A 22,133-nucleotide genomic window follows, 5' to 3' on the forward strand; every position below is an offset into this window, starting at 1 on the left:
TCAGAGACATGTGATAAGATCGTCTCCCTGCCTACTTCATGCTGGGGTAACCCTGTGTCTCAAGAAATGGCTGCGTCCCCACAGGGGTCCCCAGCTGGCCTCAGACATCCCCAGGGCTCAGGTAAAGAGGAGAGAAGCAAGGGGATGGGGTGGGGGAGGCAGGGGACAGTGGTGTCTGGGCTCCTGGCTCTTCTGATGCCCTAAGGAGGGGGAGAAAGGGACAGACTGAGGCTCTTGGGCCCCTGGGTAGCCCCGCCTTGGGGCAGGGTGGCACCTGGGAAGGGCAGCCAGCTCACGGTGGAGCCTGGAGCTTGGGCGCTGGCCTGTCACCAGGATGGGCCCAGTGCCACCGCCCTGGGGACTGCTGAGGAAGGGCGGCCATGCGCTGCACCCAGGGCGTCCCCAGGATCCTCTCTGGAGGGCGCCAGCGCGGACAGCACACCCAGGGCCTGGCTCACGTCCTTCTGCACCTTGCAGCCACAGGGGCCACTCAGCCTGAGTATCCTGGGCCAGTCCCAAGTTCATGTCCAGTCTAGTTAGTCCTGCTGTCAGACGGTGTGCCCTAACTTTGGGTTCAGCAAACAAAGCCATGGTACTCTCTGCCTCCAAGGGCTACATAACGGGCATACATTTTCCCCTTGCTGGTCTCCAAAATATGCCAGCCTTTTGGTTTCTCCTGAAAGGGTTGACTTCATCTTCCTGTGGGATGGATGTGGTTCCTAGGGGCATGTGAGCCCTGGTTTTGGGGGCCCTGATGCTGGCCTGCCAAGAGCAACAGGGAGAGTGCCCCTCTGCACCCCCAACAGGGGCGAGGCCTGGAGCAGAGCTGAGGCAGGACCAAGCAGGAAGCTCAAGGGTGCCATTCTAGCCTGCTTGTCCCTGTGGTCAGTACCCTCCTCTCTCCTTTTATAATTCCTCGAGCTTTCTGGAGGTCCAACATACTGGAATTTATGGATGCAGGCAGTGGTGTGTGGAAGTGAAACAATGTCCTGGACCAAGGGGAAAATAGTCTGTAATTTATACAACTTGACTCAGTGCAGAAACCCCAATGACTGTTTCTATTTGGCTACCCTGGTGTAATTCTTTAAAAAAAAAAAAATGCTTTTAAAGGGATTTTTTTCTTTTTGGTTGTTTTTTAGAAAGGTAACTGTAGACAAGCTCACTGTTCCAAGTCTTGAAAATATGACCCTATAATTCCCCAAAGAAGTTTTCCATGTGAGAACACCAAGTGAGGAAACGGATCCTGGGAGTCAGGACTTTGGATAACACGAAACTCTGCAGTCTCACCACATGAGTGCCTTTCTGGCTTTGAAAACACACATAACTGTTTTTACCATTCTGACAGCTGATGGCTGGTTTTCTGACTGAACTGTACAGTTAGATTAGCCATCTGAGTCAACATGGCTAAAAGCATAGCCATCACTTTAAAATAAGAATAATGGTAAAACTTTGCCATCTTGGAAAAACAAAATACTCCATGGATGATAAATAGTAATGAATCGACTTGAATATTTTTAGAAGTGTCACATTCTGGGCTAAGCTGCCAGTTCCATTTTTTTAAACTAAGCAGTTACATATGTTCTACTTCAATCACGCTCTGTGTGGAATTTTCAACGGTCTCAACAAAATACATTATTAATTCCCTTAAAATTCCCTAACCTGGCCTCCTGTCCATGATTTTTGTTTTTTCTGTTTAGGCATTAAAAGAATTTTAACAACTTTGTCTTTTAGAGCAGTTGGAGATTTACAGAAAAATCAAGAAGATAGTCAGGTTCTCATTCTGTACCCAAGCTCCCTGATTTTAAATTTTACATTTAGTATGACAGATAAATAGCAATTAAGAAACCAAAATTGATAGAGTATTATTAACTAAGGACCATAGGTTATTTAGGTTTTCTTAATTTTTCCCCATGTCCTTCTTCTGTCCCAGAAATCCCATCCAGGATACCACATTATGTTTAGTCATCGCACCTACTTAGGCCCCTCTTAGCTGTGACAGTTTCTCAGACTTTCCCTGGTTTTGATGATCTTGACAGTTCTAAGGTCAGGTATTTTGTAGAAGGTTCCACAACTGGGATTTGTCTAATGTTTTTCTCATCATAAGACAGGGTGATTGGGTTGTTTAGAGGAAGACCACAGAGGTAAAGTGCCATTTTAATCACATTACATCATGCATATTTACTGTCAACATAATTTAACACTGTTGATCACGGCCTTGATCACCCAACGTAATGTGTGTCATGATTCTCCACAGAAGGTTGCTCCTCACCCTCTTCTATACTGTTATACTTTGGAGAGGAAAGCTTGAGGGTGGAGTATCTATATAAATTATTTTGAATTTTTCTGCACAGAAGACTTATCACTTCTCCCCATATATTTTCAGTCATTTGTTATATCAGTATGGTCTCACAGATATTCATTTCATACTTTGGGTTATAATTCAACACAATTTTACTAACTTTGTTGCTCAGATTAATCACCTTTGGCTGGTGGGAGCTCTTTCAGTGGGCTCCTTGTTCCTTTGACATTCTCCTATCAATATTCTGTTTGCTACTCTTTGCTATAGATGGTTTACCATCTATAACTCACAAATGGGCACTTTATTGAATATAGTCCTATTCTCTAATTAGTTTTTGCACATGTTTTTCATCTCATCCAAAGTTAACTGACAGTGAGGACAGAAACAATGTCTTTTGCTTGTTTTGGCCACATCATGCAGCATGTGGGATCTTAGTTCCCCAACCAAAAATCAAACCTGTGTCCCCTGCATTGCAAGGCAGATTCTTAACCACTGGATCACCAGGGAAGACCCTGGGACAATGTCTTTTATCCCACAAACTCTGCCTCATTCCAGCAACTATCCTGTTAACTCTGCACTTCTGCCTTACTGCTAATCAAATTTTTTATTAGGAAAAAATTCACAATTTTTCTAATAAAAGTAAACAATTAAGCTTCATAATTTCCCTCCCCCTACATTATTGTTTTATTTTTCAGTTATTAGCTTCTTAAATTTTAAACTTATTTTATTGTTTTTCTGTCCTTTGGCTTAACTTTTTATCTAACTATATTTTTAGTATAATCCTCCATAATTCAATGTACTCTATTTACACTGTTAATTTTAAAATAGCCTATAGTTGCAGTAGTGATTTCCTTTTTGATCCAAAAATTATTTAAAAGGATCATATCTCAGTTTCCAAGTGCTCAGATGGAGGTGGAGGTAACAGCCATCCTGTGTAACTTTCAATGCTATGTTTTTGTTATATGTCTACTTTTTGGTTAGTTTAAGTTGCTTTGTGGTGTAGTATTTCATCAATTCTTGAAGTTATCCATGGTCATTTGAAAAACTGCATATATTTCCTATTTTGGGGGTTAGGTTAATAACTGTTATCTAGATCTTTTGTTCCTACTTAATTCTGTCTGCTTGATGAAATTCTGAAAGTATTTTGTTAAAGTTTCCCACTATGATTATGGAAAATTTTGTGTTTTTAAATTTTTATTTCATGTATATTTTTAATTTGCATTATTTTGCTTGTATTTTTCACAGATTTTGCTTTATCCAATTCAGTGTTAAATGTTCAGTACCTAAAGTTTCATTGTTATTGAAGCATTGTTATTGTTATTGTTATCTTGTTTGATAAATATCTTTTGTTTTATATCTTGTTCAATATTTCTTTTATATTTAATCCTACACTTTTTAGAGTTAATATTAACACTCCTATTTTTATTTGTTAGAATTCACCAACCTATCCCTTTATTTTCTGCCTTTCTGTGTAATTTTGGTATACAAACACTTCTAAAGACAGCATTTAGCTAGAATATCTTTTTAATCAATCTTATTTTAATAGAGGGATTTAAATGTGACTGAATCACATTTACCATTGTATGCTTATCTTATGCTTGCCATTTTATCATATATATTCTGTTGTATTGCTTTTTTGGTTTTTTTGTTCCCCTTTTCGTGATCTTTGCTGACTGACTATGATTTATATTATTGTAGCACCCCTGGCTCTGTAGGTGTGTTTTAATATCTAATGGTTTAGAAATCCTCCCTATTATACTTTTTTTCTACAGGTTAAAATACATGTACCCTTTCTTGGTGAACATCAGAGAACTGCAATAGTAAGATCCTGTTAATCGGTAAGGTCAGTCCATTGTTTTGGGAAATTTAATGGTAGGTTCATGTCAATAACAATAATAAATTTTGTGTATATGGGAATAACACTACACAGGCATTAGAAACTCTTCTAACGAGTATGTGGCCAGGTCTCCGTTCACTTCCCTCTCTGCTTCCAACAACAAGAACTGGCTATAAGCTTTCACAAATCATGTGGATGAATGTGGGTAGAGGGGCAGTCAAGAACCTAGTGGCTGGGATGTAGCCAGGAGCATGCTGAGGAATGCCTGTGCGAATTTTGGACTCAGATATGTGGGCACTTTAGAGATCTGTAAAAGGGAGGCTCTCAAGGTGAGCTTCCTGCTGTCTCACTTCCAATCACTAGAAGTCACCATCAGCTGAGAAATCTAACCTAGAATTAGATAAGAGCACCAAAGTAAGACCACAGGAACATAAATATATCCTTGAAAGACATGAGAAATCCAAATGAGAAAATAATGTTGCTAGACCAGCTCAGGGGGCTAGAATTCTCAGTTTCTTAGTGTCTAGTTAAAAAAACTAAGTAATCAATAAGAATCCACCCCTTCTCTCCTAAAAACAAGGTGTTTTCCACTTTTTTAAAAACTTTGATATAGGTGAAAGGGTGATGGGGAAAATTCTGGCCATAAAATACCTAAGCAGGTATTCTTTGTATGTGTTTCTATTTGTGCATGTGTTTGAATAAAGGTTAACATTAAGATTCCATAATTACTTTTTTATGGAGAATCCCAGTGGGAGGGAAGCAATAAGGATAAAGTTTGAAGGATAAACTGTTTGAAGACTTGCCATTATTAACTTTCAGTTTACTGGACTGAGATCCTGGTTTGAATCACAAAGAAGTGATTAAATACCTTAAAAGAGCATTTCTGTTCTAACTTAACATATTTAAAAAATTAATTTAGCCACATAAAATTTTATGAAGCAAATCTTTTTTAAGTATTCTCAAAATACAAAAGGGGAGACTAAGGGATTCCAAGAGTTGAAGGGATTTGTTCAAAAAGTAAGTAAGTGATAGAACTGGGATTTAAACCCAAAGCTTCTGACTGCAAGTCCAGTGTCATTTCCAATATATACCAAAACTTCTTTTTTTGTTGGCATGTGGCATTGCAGTTCCCTGACCAGAGATTGAACTCATGCCCGCTGCATTGAGAGTGTAGAATCTTCACCACTGGATCAGCAGGGAAGTCTTACATCAAAACTTCTGTCTCAGAGAAAGCTAAACCCCTGCACACCACATGCATGGTGTACAAAGAGAAACTGCAGCGAGGTACACCGTTGGTAGTCAGTGCGTCCTGATGTAGGTCAAACAATCCAGCTAGACCTAGAACAACTGTTTCTACACTGACCCCGAGTGACTTCTGGAGCATTATGTCATGCCAAAGGCGTTCCTTATTAGCAATCAAGCAAAAAGACACCATGCACCACATTTCTGAGTCCTAGGAACAGCTACAAGGAAGAAGAAAGGTCAAAAAAGTTCTCTTGCTGATGCACTGCACTCTGGTACATCTGATCATGTCCTTGTAATGTAATTGAAGAGTCATTCTTTGGCATACTATAGGGCCTGATATCGACAAACAAACTGGCCCTTTACAATATCATGCAGTTTAACTCCCAGAGAAGGCAATGGCACCCCACTCCAGTACTCTTGCCTGGAAAATCCCATGGACCGAGGAGCCTGGTAGGCTGCGGTCCATGAGGTCGCTAAGAGTCGGACACGACTAAGCGACTTTACTTTCACGTTTCACTTTCATGCATTGGAGAAGGAAATGGCAACCCACTCCAGTGTTCTTGCCTGGAGAATCCCAGGGACGGGGGAGCCTGGTGGGCTGCCGTCTATGGTGTCAGAGTCGGACACGACTGAAGTGACTTAGCAGCAGCAGCAGCCGCAATTTAATTCCAAATAACTAGGCCCCTCACTCATCTTTGTTATTGATCAAAACATTGAAAAGATATGGCAAACTCCCTTACTCATAAAGAGACTGGCTAGGAACACAAAGAAAGCCTTGCCATTCACCTAGGATGAGTTTTAAGAAGCCTATAAATACAGAACGCCAGAGGTGGCAGACAGTATTGAGAACCAAGACCCTCTCACACATTTGTTGCTCCATTTTTTTAGGCTGAATAGTGAAAAAAAGAATGCAAGGCAATCTTAAAATTCCAAAGTGAACCAAGGTTATTGGGAGAGATTATGAGTGGGTTTTATGCAGATTTGTAGCCCCAATTCAGGATTTGTATTTTCCCTACACAATACATAACATAGGATCAGGAGAACAGCAAATTGCCTATTTGTACAATCTTCCTACTCAGATGTAACCCTCTCTTCCACATTTAACAGCATATAGAATAGGGCAGAATTGGTAAACAAGCTCACGTCACTCCTAAAAGGAAGGATTCTGGAATCAAGCTACATGGGCTCAAATCCCGGATCCATTACTTACTAGTTGCAGTGAAATACTTTATTGTTTGGGGCCCAGTTTACTCATCTGTAACATGGAGATAACTTTCTGAGTACTGAGTGTGACCATGCATTCAAAGAGCTGAGCCAGTGCAGTGCATAAATCGTGGCTACTATTAGTGTTAGTAGGTGGAAATCTTATTAGGAAATTCTACATTAGAACTTCTCATAAGAAATGTAATCAGAGTCAAGCAATGGGCTTTATCTCTGGGTGCTGTGTAAGCAGGAAATAAAAGATCTTCAGAAATCAGGGGCAGTGGAGTTACAGGTCCTCCAGTCATCCTAGAGAGGCACAGTCCAGCCAGGAAGTAGAATAGGAAGCCTGGAAGTGGAGTAGCATTTATGCTTCTAAATTTGGAAGAGTTGGATGTATTTGTGTCTGATCAAAAAATGAGGAAAATGGTTTGTGAGTTACATCTCCATTAATTTTGTTTTTTAATGATGAAGATTTCATAACCAGTGAAAAACTATGTGGATGAGAAAGAGATGCTTAGAAATGGCTATGAGTGTAGTGAGGGAGAGGAACAGATGGCTACACAGGATTTTGAAGAAGCTGTTTATGTGGTGCGAAGTCTAACACTTTTAAGCCATGCCTTTTGGAAAAACTTAGATGAAACAGATACGTCACTCTTCAAGGCTATCTGGCTTTCTGATGTTTTCTTTGAATGAGACTCTAAGCAGGATCTGCACCATGTAGTGCCTCCGGATTTATTCAGGTTACAATTAAAGTGTGGGTCATATCCAGCTGAGCAACATCAAACCCAAGCACATGTGTTTATCACATATTTACTGGATTATGATTTGGATTTTGAAGTGGCTACAGACAGGCTGAATTACATAATTCTATAAATGAGGTAACCTTTCAAATGATAAACATCTCTCAAGATTCTATTAATATTTACATTCATTCTGAATAACAATGCATTGTATATACCATTATCTATTATTTTCTTTGTCTAGAAATAAAACTGGTGCTTTGGGAAGTACCTAAAATAAAAACAAGGTGCTGTTTGTTGAACTGGGCTTCCCTGGTGACTCAGTGGTAAAGAATCTATCTGCCAATGCAGGAGATGCAGGGGACGTGGGTTTGGTCCCTGGGTCAGGAAGATCCCCTGGAAGAGGAAATAGTAACCCACTCCAGTATTCTTGCCTGGATAACCCCATGGACAGAGGAGCCCAGTGGGTTACAGTTCTTGGGGTCACAAAGGGTCAGACATTTGCTGAATTACTGTTGCACATCTCTCAATGACATACTTACTGCACTGAAAACCACATAGCAACTACTAATTAACTTCCAAGCATAAATTGATGTACAACAATGATCAAACATCTCTTTATCTAATAACAGTAGTGTGTTTATTGAAATGTTTGCTGAACATCTTATATAAACTGCATTTTACCCTTAGGACACAGTGGATCATTAATAACACTGATGGAAGTGGAGGCAGAATAGGAATTAATCGAATATCACAATGAACTCATTATAGTTTTTGTTTTAATAAATTATACTTCCCTTTTTATTGAAAAAATGACCACCATGAACTGTAATATTCATCAAAATACACTGAAATTTTTACTAACTAGGAGCAAATAGGTGTAAAATTGGTGTAAAACCTAACAGGTGTAAAACTTTCCTAAGCAATAAGGAATATGCAGGGGGCAGATAAGTTGTGACCAATAGTGTGCTACTAAATGTACCACTAAATGTATAAATTCAGGTTAAAGATAATTCATTTAGCTTGATTAAAGACAAGCATTTAAGGTTACAAAAATAAAAACAAATAAAGCAAGGCAACACCAGTACCATCCTGGGCTGTCATTAATGATAAACTGTGTTGCTATCCAAATTGTAAAGAAAAAAAAAATCCAGGAATCCACTACCAAACTGTGCTAACAGTGCACAGACACATCTTGGGGTTATGTTTCTCATTCGCTAAGTTCTCATAACAGATATATTTTATTTACAGAAATCCAACTCTTTATGCTTGAAAGAGAAAGAAAAAATAAATACACAGTGACAGCCATTTCACTCACCATTCTGTACAATCTCTCTTGACATGAAAGCTGTGAAGCTATGGTTGTCACTGGCATGCCATGCTGGGTGTAGTACCAGTCTTCAAAAACACGTATCATTCACATGCCAGGGCTCACAAATGGCAGCCGACCGCTTCATGTGGAGGTCCACCCCCAGTGATCAAGAGTAATTCCCAATGGAGGGAATTTCTACCTTAGCCACAATTGTAAACTTCACTGAACTCTGCTCGACCACAGATATCTTTATCTCACTGTGGTTCCTCGTCCTGACAACAGCAGCTCAGAAACTCTGCTGCTGCAGTGACATCGAGGCTCAGTTATAAGCCACCATGCCTTCTGGTGCATCCTTCCCTCATGTTCTCCTTACACCAAAGGATGAAGTAAAGATTTGAGACAGAGTTTTGGAAAAAAAAAAAAAAACCAACCCTTTTATTGTGGCCCAGTACCTGTGATAATTTCATGTCTTTTAAAAGGAAGTCTGGAACATTACCACTGCTTTTAAAGGAAAAGAGGAGCAGCTAGGCTCACGGAGAGATTAATGACTATCTTAACACATGAAAATGTCCTAATGAAATGCTCCCCACCACAGTCTTAAAAAAAAAATATGGAACAATATGTACTGAAATAAAGAAATGACTTTCCATCTCTCAGTATGTCTCTGAAGTAGACTGACACTTCAGGCAATAAGAACCTGAGAGAAAGGTGTTCTGTCTCCTGTGAAGCCAATCTTGGCCTTGGTTAAAGGTCAGCCTCTTCCTTCCAGACCCTCCCAGTAGAGGCTTGCTCCCTCCACTGGACCACCGGTTCCCTTGACCCCTCTTACCAGTCCACCTGGGGGTCGGAGGAGAGAAATGGGTTTGGCACCTTGCAGGGGTTTACTGAATGAATGAAAGATCACTGCCTCCCAACAACGAAGAGCGGAATCCCTCATTCTCAAATACACAGTCTAGTTCACTAGTTTTCTAAACAGTCTACTCCATGTATGCACAAAGTATGAAAACTTCAAAATGAAAAATGCTGATTCCAATTCTAAGCTAACCTGCCTAGTAATTTATATATCTTAAGGCAAAACTGGACATAAAACTCCCTCTGTCCCTCCTCCCATGATCTCCTGTACTAGTGCTTCTTGAACCTTTTACTTTTACTGAATCATAATACCATCTCAACTGCTCTTCTCAAAAAGAATTAAACTCCTTAGCTTCTCAGTTTTCTTTCTAGGACTAAACATAAGCAGTATACCTCCTGACAATATTTTTAACAGAGAAATAGGAAGCCAAGCAAGACAGAAAGTCTTTGACAAATAGAAGGCAACCAATCTATCTTCAACCATCCTGTGCTGGTGACCACTATTCTGGTCCAAGGTGCCCATGGGCTACCTTCAGACGGGTGGACAATGAGGAATGGCTAAGCAGGGGCCTGCCATAAGAACTCGCATGAGATGGCCAAACAGCCATGAGGATGAGATTAGCACTATGGTGAACTTACGTGTATATGGACAGCCTAGTTTCCTGGCATCTCATGTGCTGTGAATTTGCTCCCTCTGATCTAGAAACATGAGTTCTGACCCACAAGAGCTGAATTTCTCTGTTGTAGGCTGAGCTGAAAAGACAACAATTAGAAAAAATAAAGATTTATCCACACAGCCTTTCAGAAGGGATATGGCCTGTGATCTGCCATACCGTGATTTTCAAAATTCAAATGGATTTATCTGTTCATGAAAAGACCACTAAACTGAATGTAAATATAAGTACTAAGATTATTATTACAGTTCAGCTGCTTCTGAAGCACTAGTTACCTTGGGCCCTAATAGCCTAATTTTCCTATATACGCGCAGACTGCTTTGTAAATGCTCTTAATAGCACAAACTACTAGCACTATCCATTAACCTAAAATATAATAATTATGACATTAAGTGTTTATGTGTATCAACAGTGTTACCTTTAAAAAAAAAAAAAAAAGAAATCCTAAGTGCTTTCTAATGCATTGCCTAATTCATCATCATGGAAGAAAGCTGCTATTTCTACTTAGAGGTGGTGACATGAACTTATTGCTAAATGAAAAATAGTAACATACTCTCCTGAGCAAACTATTACATTGCACACATATCTGTTAACTGATTAGCTCACTCCCCCACGTTTTTCTTCTATGGAAAAAACCTAGCAGCAACATGGTACATTTTGATGGGACCAGGCGGTTCTTACAGTCAAGATCCTATAAACACAATGGTGTGACACAGTAACTACCCAAGCTATATCGCCAGGCCACCTTGGTGGGTGAGTGCTCTAGTTATCTACTGCTGTGTAACAAATGAGCCCAAATCTCAGCTTCATAAAACAACCATTTCATTATCCCCGAGAATTCTATGGGTCAGGAATTTCCAATGGGCATGATGGAGACAACTCTTCTCTGTTTCATAACATCTGTGGTCTTAGCTGGGATCACTGATAGACTGAGGGCAAGAGAAGACTGGAGCTAGAGAGTCCACTTCCGTGACCGCTTCATTTATGTCTGATGCAAGGCTGTGAAAGCTGAAGGATGGGCTCACCAAGACTTACATCTGGCCTTTCTAGCATCTAGTTGGACTCCTTACTTAGTGGCTCAAGCCTCCAAAAGCAAGTGTTCCCAATAAGGCTGAAGTATGGCCTTTACTTTGCCAACAAAGGTCCATCTAGTCAAGGCTATGGTTTTTCCAGTGGTCATGTATGGATGTGAGAGTTGGACTGTGAAGAAAGCTGAGCGCTGAAAAATTGATGCTTCTGAACTGTGGTGTTGGAGAAGACTCTTGAGAGTCCCTTGGACTGCAAGGAGATCCAACCAGTCCATCCTAAAGGAGATCAGTCCTGGGTGTTCATTGGAAGGACTGATGCTGAAGCTGAAACTCCAATACTTTGGCCACCTCATGCGAAGAGTTGACTTGTTGGAAAAGACCCTGATGCTGGGAGCGACTGGGGGCGGGAGGAGAAGGGGATGACAGAGGATGAGATGGCTGGATGGCATCACCGACTCGATGGGCATGAGTCTGAGTAAACTCCGGGAGTTGGTGATGGACAGGGAGGCCTGGCGTGCTGCGATTCACGGGGTCGCAAAGAGTTGGAAACAGCTGAGCGACTGAACTGACAGCCTTTTATGATCTAACCTTGCAAGTCACATGCAGCCACTCTGTCTTCCTCTCTTGGTCAAAGTACAATCCCCTTTCCCCACCAGAGTCAAAGGAAAGGACACAGACACACCTCTCACTGGAAGAAGCATCAGCATACCTGTAGCCATGATTTCAAATATCTACAATGAGTCTTCAGTTTCCTGTGTCTGGTACAACAACATTTGGGACTTGAACTTTTATTGATCAGCAAGTATGTTTTCAGAATTAAAACCACAAATGGCTGCAACTGTATTTCTAAATAATCAGTTTCTCAATTGTAATATAATGCCTTCTTGGGTGTTAGGTAAATATTAATTTGGAATAGCAACAAAGTATTTTTGGAATTGTTGGAATAACAACAATGAATAACAACAGGCAGATTTGTTGGCTTGTTTTGCCTTTAATTTTATAAAAATTATTCAGTTGGGTCAAAAACATTTCCCCCTATTTCCATATAGGTTTTATAGCAATCAGATGCCCCAAGTTATATTAAAACACTTATGGAAACTAAGTTAAAACCAATTTAACTTTATAGAACTAACTTTTCAGCTTGAGGTGGCAAATTTTAAGTTTCTATCAGAGCAGGTAGAGAAGTAAAAGCCAATGGTAATACTGCAGACTGGGGTTAATTGGAGCACATGTGTCCTTAAGATATCTGAGTTCAATTTTTTATAAAATACTGCACTTTTCAGAAAAGGCTCTTAGACCACAACTTATGATCTTTGATTCAGATTAGGTGCAGATATTTGTTAAGTTCACAGTTTTTTGTCCTAGTTCTATTGGTCTATTTCACACTGCTCTGAGACTAGAAAACAAATACTCAATACATAATTCTCTAGTTAACAATAAACACGTATTGAGCATTTAGTATGTCACAGACACTGAGCTAAGCTAAGCTAAGCTACTGACATTTGTATCTCATTTAATGTGCCACAGTACTTTGGGGTATTACTGAACCCATTCTACAAATAAAGAAATTACGCTTCAGGGATGTTAACTAACCCGACAAAGGTGAAACAGCTTGTGAGTAGTAGAGAGCGGTTCACACCCAGATTGGGTTTGATCCTAATACCTATGCTCGCAGCCACTGCCTGGTATAATATGGTGCTTTTGATGAATGTGGCTCCCCTAAACCATAGATGAGCGGTACATAAGAAGGGGGGTGTGTAAACACTTGGTCAACACGTCTTTGGTTAGAACTCATCCAGTTACACTAATTTGGGGATGGAAATGGAAGTTTACCTGAGGCACTGAATATGCAGAGATAGTCCCTTCTTCCCAGAATCCTGTAAGTATAAGACTGTGTAAGACACTGTACTCCACCACCCAGACCACATCTCTCTGGACACCTGGAAAGAGATCTGGAGTCTCAGGCTTCTAGAAGATGGACAGTGCCTCTACCATTGATCAACCTAAGAGAATACAATCCACTAGCAAGGCACAACTCACGTATTTATCAAATGAGCATAAGATACCGGATCAAGGAAATCAGCATTTCTGTGGTCAACACCATCTCCTGGCAGATCATCACTTGATTTTCCTTTAAAAAAAATGTGTTTTGAAAAGTCCCCTTAAAAAAAAATCCTCCTCTATTTCCTTGAAGAGAAAGTTCAGAGAGTTCTCATACATCAAATAAATGACAGAGGCAGTTTTTAATCATTTAAATTATTTATCCTCCATTGTTTAATGCTTTATACCACTCCCCCATGCATAATTTATTACACCATTTATGTTTATTAAAAATTGATCACAAGGACATGCTCTCTCCCCATCCTCTCAGGCTACAGATATTTCTCTGTCAGATTGCTTGAGAACAGACAACAATTTTTTAAAAAATTTACTCTAATGGTTTGTATGCAGGTCCTTTTCTTAAATTCCTTTTCTTCCACAAAAGGACTAGAGGTTACCTTTATGGATTAACTACTCATTTTCCTTTTTATATAACAAGAATGTTTGCCTGAAGACCCACTGAGGCTTTCGAGAAAAAGGTTTATGTTGCTTTTCTAACTTTTAGAATGCAGATGTGAAAAGGCTACATGAAAGAACAAGATTCTAGAGTCTTCTATGACAGAGGTCATAGCTGTGGAGCCGTCTCTTTCTCTTTGCTTTTTCTATTCTGTTCTGTATTTCCTCCACAAATGATTAATTTTCCTTGCCTTAACTGAAGAGCTTTTTTTCTCTTCTCCTTTTCCAATTTCATCCCAAATCCCTCTGCCTTTGCACTTCTCAACTTGTGATTTGCGTTGTTCTCAGCAAGTCACCAACCGCAAATCCTCTAACTCCCCACCACCAGTGTTCCCAACCCACTGCCCTAAGAACGAAAGGTTCAAGAAGGTGATGTCCTAGGACACTCCTGCCTCAGACCTGGTCATTCTTCTCTTCCCCACAGGAGGACAAGAGAGAAGGAGAAATCAACAAGGTGGGCGAGAGGTGGGGAGGAAGGAAGAAGCAGCACCCAAGGTTCTCACAATGTATTAGTCTGAAAAAGGTTTGCAGTGGACTAAACCCCAAAGTAATCAAACTTGGTACATTCCAGTTGGCTCTCCTTGGTCCTTCCAGCCCACCCCAATGGGATCCAGCCCTTTCCCTCTTCCAGGGCTCCCTGCTGAAGCAGATGGCTGGCTGCCCAAGCCAAAAGCCTGAAGGTAACCCTCACCTCTTCCCTTTCATTCACTCCCATAACCAATGAACCACTTACCCAGACTTGTAGATTCTCCTTTTCAGTATCCCTGGAGTCATGCCCTGAGCCATCCACCACTCTCCCCTGCCTGGCCCTGGAACAGTTTCTTGAGGTCTCCAGGCCCAGGTCCTTCCATTCTCAGCATGATGTAGCTATGATCTCTCTGAAAGGCAGATCTGCTTACAGTTCTCTTCCTATCACAACTGAAGCCAAGTCTAACCCTAATATGGCTTACCAGGCTTTCAATATGTGATGAGGCTCCTGCTTATTTCATGGGCCTTTTGTTTCACAAACCCTAGGTGTGACTCCTCCTCACCCCCACAAACACACCCAGGCAACTCTACTCTCTACACTCCACTCTCCAGCCACAAAGAACTTCTCCAGTTCCACAGAGGAGCCATGTTTTCTCTTGTCTCTTGCCTGGGGAGTATGCCTCCAATGAATGGTGTATGGAGTATGCCTCCAGTGAATGGTGGCCTCCAATGAAGCTTGGCTCCTGGTATTCACACCTTGTATAGTCCCCTCTCCTGGAACTGGACTGTACTTGTGACTTGCTTTTTTAAAAAAAAGAAAGTACAGAACCTGCTAGTCATGGTCTGAGACTTAAGAAGGCCTGGAAGCTTCTGCTTTTGTGATCCTAACTACCATGGAAAAGGTCCAGCAATCCTGCTGAAGAGACCATATGGAAAGACCACATGAAGAAGCCACTTGGAAAGTAAGAGGTCCTGACATTTCCTGGAGAAGAAGAAAAGCCCAGCTCAGTTCTGCCCCGGCTAACCTGCCATCTAAATGCAGCCCCCGTCTGACCATAAGCAACAGCAGAAGAGCTGCCCAGTGGAGCCCAGCCAGATTGGAGAATTGCAAGCAATGAAATGATTGACACTTTTAAGCCACTACGTTTTGGGGAGGTTTGTTACATACCAAGATATAACTGTAATAAACTCAATTTATAAATGAAAGGGAATACAAAATTATTTCACAGAATAAATTTTATGCAATGACAAGTCAATATTTCTAACAGGCAGATCCAAAAAAAAAAAAAGGAGTGGAAAATTAAAAGGATTTAGAGGAACTCACACCACCGGCTTCCATTTAGAATATATCACAATTTTATTCTGTCATTTTTTTTGGTTTTTAAGACATTTTCCAAAGAAAAATTTTCCTACTTTTTCTTTCTTTTTTTTTTTTAAAAGGATTCCAGGTCTGACATTAAAGTTAAGGAGTCCAACCAAGGATGTGATGTGAACATTAAGACACAAATGGAAACTAGCATGTATGTGGCCAACCCATCCTGCTCTTCCATTTTCCCTTACTTACAGTAGTGCAGATCCAAAACTATGGATGAGGGCATGGAGATTGCTGTGTTCAGGGCAGACTAGAACATTGTGGGGGCTCCCAGCTTAGTTGGACTGAACATCAGTTCAACTTCAGCAACAGTTCAGTTCAGCATGAAAAATCACCCAAAGAACAAAATGCCCAATTTTGACTAGTAACTAAAATGATCAGTAGAAATAAAACAGTTACCCATAACTTTAGCCCAGGCATCCAATCAATTACATACACACATATACTCACACACTATAATGATGCCCCACGGAGACAGCTGAGGCACTGTTACATAACCCAGGATATGGCCAGATTATTTTTAAAAGCTCTGTAGATATACAGAAAGAAGAGAAAGAGTGCTAAATTTATAGCAGCTTGGTGGAACTTTGGATTGTTGCTTCTAATAATTACTGCTCTTTCAGAAAGAAAAAGGATCGTTATATAAGAAATAGGATCTAAGCCAAGTATCTGTCTTCCACAAAAATCAAAAAGCAGAATGTCAAAAATATTTTCTAACAGTTTATACTGGATTAATGCTTTGATGTTTCTGAATGATCTCTTGTAGGTAAAATTATCGATGTATGTTTTGCAATGTATCATGTCTTTCAAAACTATCTCCAATTAATAAATCTTACATGGTAGAGAATGAAGAAGTAGGTTTAAGAAAAATCTGGTGGCCTAAATGTCACATGTTCAGAAAGAGAAGGATCAGTTCCCAGTGATTGCAAAGCTGCAGACACTAAGTCAGAGAAACAGAACCTTCAGCATAAACATAAACCTTCAGCATTTATTAAATGTTCTGTCGGTTGATGAAACTGAGCATGAGCCCCTTTTAAACACTGCTGAGAGAGAGCAAAATCTAGACTTAAAAATGGGAACTATTTCCCACTCTCTTTTTTTTTCCCTTAGATAAGAGGGCTCTGTGAATAGATGTCACTTGGCTGCTCCCTGCGACCCAGCAACCCCAGAGAATGAAAAGCTTGTTCTCTAACTTTCCCTCTTCTATGGAGTAACTTCTGGTGGGAGATAGACTTGTGCTTTTACTATGGAGAGAGGACAGGATGTGCAGGCAGTGAAAATGAGCCAAGCAACTCATTTTTACCTTCAAGATAAAAGGCTGGCTTAAGAGCAACAGGGTTTCTCAAGAGAAGGGACCTGGGAGATTGTCATGGGGAAGGCAGTCATCTCAGACACAAAGAAAGAAGGGGTACCATGCTTTGTAGTAGGGAAGGGAACTCGTTTTCCTTATGTGCCAGTTGCTAGGCTGGGCTTGCTCACGTGATTTTATTTACTAGGTAGTTAATAAGTGTTTATTGGGTGGGTGGATGAATGACAAAGGAAGGCAAGTCATATCCAGCAAGGACACAGGAGTCTGTAAGTGGTACAGGTGGGGCTGGGATTCAGCAGAGCAAAGTGGACAAACAAGGTGGGGAGGGCCATAACTGAGCCTTGGAGGGTTAGGGGAGTATGTGGATGGGGTGGGGAAGGAGGGAGTCAAATCTCCTAGCAAAGACTGTGTCCACACAGCTGACACAAGTCCCACAAATGTCTGATCAAATGACTTAAAACCACAGGTAAGCTTATTAAATGCAACAAATTCATGTACAACAAAATTATGCAGAATCCCACAAGCATTCTACATCCTTGCAAAGGGCAAAACAGTGTGAGGCACCTTGGAAAAGTGCAAGGTTGTTCAAACCATGTTCTGTGGGGGCTCGGGGTTCCATGGATCCCCTCACAGAACACCATGCAAGACAGATACACCCTACTTTATCCAGAGAAGCTTCCCTTCTGCTTGAGAAAAATGAGTTCTCTGCTAAGAAATTCAAATACTGAAAACTACTGGTGCAGCGCAAAGACTATGTGTGCTGCACCTGTGATAAGGATCCTGGGGATGTAAATCTGAGTTGCAGCCCCACTGCTACTAACCAGCTGTGTGTCCTCAGACAAGTCATTTTGTATCCTTCAGCCTCTGTTTCAATATCCAGAAAACAAAGGTGACACCTATCTTACACGGCCATTTGAGCATCTAATGGGATAAATTATGTCAAAACACTTGGAAATTATTTCAGAGACACAGGTTTTAGGAAACATAAAATGTAAATTTTTTTTTTTTAAATAAAGAAATTTCTCAGTAAGTCAACAGGCACTTTCTATGGAGGTCATTTTCTGTCTCCTATGTTTCTATCAAAAAAATCCATGGCTGTCTAGAAGGAAAAGCTTTATTTAAAGAAAACAATGCTCACCACAATTTCACTGACAGCCCCAAAGCAGACAAGAAAAGGTGCTCTTACTCTCAAAATCTACCTTTGGGGTTTGGCTAATAAGCTGGTAAGTAAAGTGTGTGAAGTCGCTCAGTCGTGTCCGACTCTTTGCAACCCCATGGACTGTAGCCCACCAGGCTCCTCTGTCCATGGGATTTTCCAGGGAAGAATACTGGAGTGGGTTGCCATTTCCTTCTTCAATAAGCTGGCAGAAGAGCTAAAAACCTCCACATTCTATGTTCATGGCTTCAAAGACACAGCTTACACTTTTACTTGTGTAGGGAAGATTGACATGGGATCAGAGTTTTAGAACTAGAAGGGACTTCCAGATTATCAACCTCTATTTTACAGATGAGCAAACGGTGAGCCCGGGATGGGAGGTGACTCATCCAGGGTCACAGGAGCAACCTCGGGACTTGACCTTATATCCAACACTGTTTCATCAAGAAGTCTGACTGATGGCAGGCTCCTGAAACCTGATTTCCCGTCAACAGTGTATCTGTGTAAAGTTAGCTCAACTTCTCCATAATCCACTTGAACAGACTGCTCAGAAGGCACGCCAAGTGGCAGCATTTCTGCTGTGGCCTGGGGGCAGGGTAAACCACTTCCCGGTTTGCCTAGGACAGTCCACATTTATGCCTGTTGTCCCAGCATAATAATTAACTGTACTCCCTTGCCTCTCACAAGTATCTGGATTTGGATGGAGAATTATAAAGCACTCTTTGTGCTTTTCTGGGAGGAAGAGGGGGACTCAGGGTAGGACTGCTCCTTGGGAGCTCGGCGTGGTGGTTTGGAACCAGAAGAGATGTGATAACTGTCTTCAAATATTGACAGGTCTGTCCTATGTTAATAAGATTAGACCATTCTGTGGCTACAAGGAATAGAGTATGGACCACCATGTGGAAACCACAGGGATGGGAATTCTTCAGTATAAAGAAGTATATACTCTAAAGGGTCTCCAGAGCCAACCTGCCTGGGTCCAAATTCTGGTCCTACCATTTACTAGCTCTGTGACGTTAAGCAAGTTGTGCTTTAGTTTCTCCATTGGTAAAAGAAGAATAAAAAGAAAGCCAGGTCCACAGGAAGTGCTTCATAAACACTTGCTCCTACTATTATTACTGAGTGTTATTTGGCAGGTGGTGGATGTGGCTAGGGTGGAGCTTTTCACAGAAGGACTCAGAGAGGACTGTGGGGCTCACCCTGGAGAGGAGTGAGCGCCAGCTGAGCTGATGCTGGAGACACAACCTGAACTTGGTGAGCTCAGCAGGTCTGCCCGTTGCTTGAAGTCGAGTGTGCCCACAGGGAGCGTCTGGGGAGGCTGCACCCTGGGCTGACCGACCACTCTGGACGAGGACCTCGTTCAGGACGTCAGATGGTGGGAGGGAACAGCCATGCCCACTGCATGCAGCAGGAGAACGTAGTGATTGAAGAGCACGGGGCTATCAGACCATCCAGTGTGAGCCTGGGCTCAATCACACACGCTAGCTGGGACTCTGGAAAAGTTACTTAACCTCTCTGTGCCTCAGTTTCCTCCTCTGTAAAATGGGGATGGCAACAGAGCCAATCTCAGAGGAGTGAGTGTGATACACGTTAAGCCCGGCACAGAGCAAGTGCCTAACAGATGTGGTGACCGTGACAGTGTTGCTGCCCACTGCGGCTGACGGCTGGACAGCACCTGAGAGAGGAGGGGACTGAGGCAGGAGGGGTGAGAAGTCTGTCCAGGGCCTCACGGCCCAGCGAGCACCTCGCTCTCTTCTCTGCCCAGTGCTCAGTCCAGCTCAGGGCAGACTGACTCACCCATCCTCTGAGTCCCCAGGCACGGCTGGTCAGCTGGTGCTGGGACTACCTGAACTTGGGCGGCAGGCACGGTGGGGTGGGGGGCAGTGCCTAGACCAGGGCCAGAGTGCAATGGGCAGAACTGAGGGCACCCTACCCAACAAGGGGGGTGAGTCAGGGTGTGCAGCCAGGAGCTCCAAGGCAGGTGGAGATGGGATGGAAGCAAGAATGATTTTACCGAAACACATATCAGGTGGTATCACTCCCTGGGCTAAAACCATATGAGATCCGAGCCTCTAGAGTACCTGGCTGGGCCTGCATCTCTGACTTCATCCTCCCCCCTTCTCCTCACAGCTCTCTTTCTTTCCCTGGGACCTGTCCAGCTCGTCCTCACCTCAGGGCCTTTGCATTTAGCCTTGCCTGACGCATGCTTCCCCCCAGATACTCAGCCTGGCTCCTTGTCATGCATCTCTCAACTCCCATAAAGTTCCCTGACCAGCTGTACCTCAGGGAGCGTTCCTACCATTCCATCCCATCAACCTGTCAGCCTTTTCCATAACCCTTATCACTTCTAATTAATCTAAATATTAATTAATTACTGAAGCATTCACTAGTCTATCTAAGTAGTTGCTTGTTTGCTGTTTCTCCCTTCTAGAACACACATTCCACAGGGACCCCACCTTCAGCAAGCTTCAACAGTGAGTACAATGAGATCAAATGTTTGGTGAGTGATGAGATGAAGCAAAAACAGGCTGCAGAAGAGCGAGGAGGTTTGGGGGTGACCGACCTGGAGAGGCGGGTTCAACTGTACTGGTCATTGGGAGCCTGGGGTGTGGGTAGGTGTGGCTGCGGCTGCATTAAAGATAAGAGGCCACCCTAGGTGGGGAAGGAGGCCCTGGAGAGAAAGGACAAGTGAACTGAACGGTCTTCATCTTCTCAGCAGAGCAGGAGGTGGCATCACCCTGGCTGGCACAGGGCACCTTCCCGGCCCCGAGTTAACACTGCACACAGGGGTGGCAGGAACAGGCCTGCACTCGGGAATTCTTCTCCTGGAGCGTGGTTTCAGACTTTCAGCACCTGATGGACAGGAGGTGGGTCGGTTGAAGTTCTCTGAATAGTGCTGAAGAGAATCTAGCATCTACAGAGATGGGCTTAAATATTCCTGATTATGGTTCTACAGAGAGGCAAAGTTTAGCTACTTTAAAACAGGCAGGAAACTCCACAAAGAGGGAAACGTATGTGTGGAATTACAACCCTAGTTTCTGAGTGTCCTGAAACAGGGCGGCTAGGCATGTGAGGTTCCCAGAAGTGTTTCTTTCTTCATGTCATACTTGATTTCTGGCCCTCCACGGCAACAATCCCAGATGAAGTAAACCAGAGTCATAAACATGCTCCCTCTGAAGAGGAAAGAGAGGGCTGCTCTGACCAGAAGGCTCTGTGCTTGGAGACCCAGCAAGAGCAACAAAAAAGAATGAGGTCCCCACTAAGAGTTTCAGCATGCATCTGCCTACTGTCTCAATTTTGAGAGTTTTTTTCCAGAAAAATTATCTGTGATAATTTTAGTGATAAAATTAGGAATTTAGTGATAAATTTAGGAAGTGATAACCTTAGACAGTTATGAGAACATTGATGCAACAGTTTTAGCAAGCATTGGTAAATGTTCATTGAGCTTTCATTACTCAGATTTCATTTCTAGGAAGAATAACATTAATAGAATTAATATGCTTTACAGATTAATTTTTAAATGGTAACGTTGGTGGGGGATTAGGCAGTAGAGAAGTTAAGAGACAGACGGAAAGGGGAACAAAAAGCATTTCTCTATAAACATGTCCTTTTCAGTAACCTTCTTTCCCAAGAACTGAGGTTAAGGGTGGCGAGAAAGGAGGGGGAAATAAGGACCTTAGGACCATTTATGGGGACCAGGACCACAGATGAGGTTTTCTCAGTAAGGTCATGTTCTAGGAAAAGTTGCTCTCCTAACCGCTCCTAACCAAAATTTAGGAGTAAATGCTCCGCGCCTCCAGCTTACAAGTGACAAGATCTACCACCCAATCGCTACCAAAAGCCCCTACCAAAACCCCGGAGGAGCTCAGAAGAGGAACGTCGGTAAAGGGCTGCTTGGCAGAGAAGGAACTAATAAAACATTTTCCCCTTCAAAGCACTTGGCCAATGTTTCCCAATTCAACTTCACAGAGAATCTTGAAAGCAGCCATTAATAGTCCTCATTTTAACAGACCAGAGAGAAAGATTACAATAAATGTGGGAACAAAACTCTGGAATTTGCACTCCTCCCCAGCCTCCAGCCA

The 22,133-nt window shown here is 42.1% G+C and overlaps 1 protein-coding gene and 1 long non-coding RNA gene across 3 annotated transcripts in view; one reads left to right on the forward strand and one right to left on the reverse strand.

The window, feature by feature from the left end:
- WIPF1 (WAS/WASL interacting protein family member 1) overlaps positions 1-22,133 on the reverse strand; it is a 122,875-nt gene that overhangs the window by 80,531 nt on the left and 20,211 nt on the right. The gene's annotated exons all lie outside the window — the stretch shown is intronic.
- On the forward strand, positions 8-21,962 carry LOC122453621. Of its 2 annotated transcripts, none has more exons than XR_006273123.1 (5): positions 8-121; positions 4,072-4,137; positions 20,483-20,525; positions 20,768-20,918; positions 21,829-21,962. It is a non-coding gene; the product is annotated as an uncharacterized LOC122453621 (long non-coding RNA). The 2 variants fall into 2 exon arrangements; XR_006273124.1 differs by having other exon boundaries at positions 20,771-20,918.

The sequence above is a fragment of the Cervus canadensis genome, chromosome 15 (genome assembly GCF_019320065.1).
Source record: "Cervus canadensis isolate Bull #8, Minnesota chromosome 15, ASM1932006v1, whole genome shotgun sequence".
Lineage (NCBI taxonomy): Eukaryota > Metazoa > Chordata > Mammalia > Artiodactyla > Cervidae > Cervus > Cervus canadensis.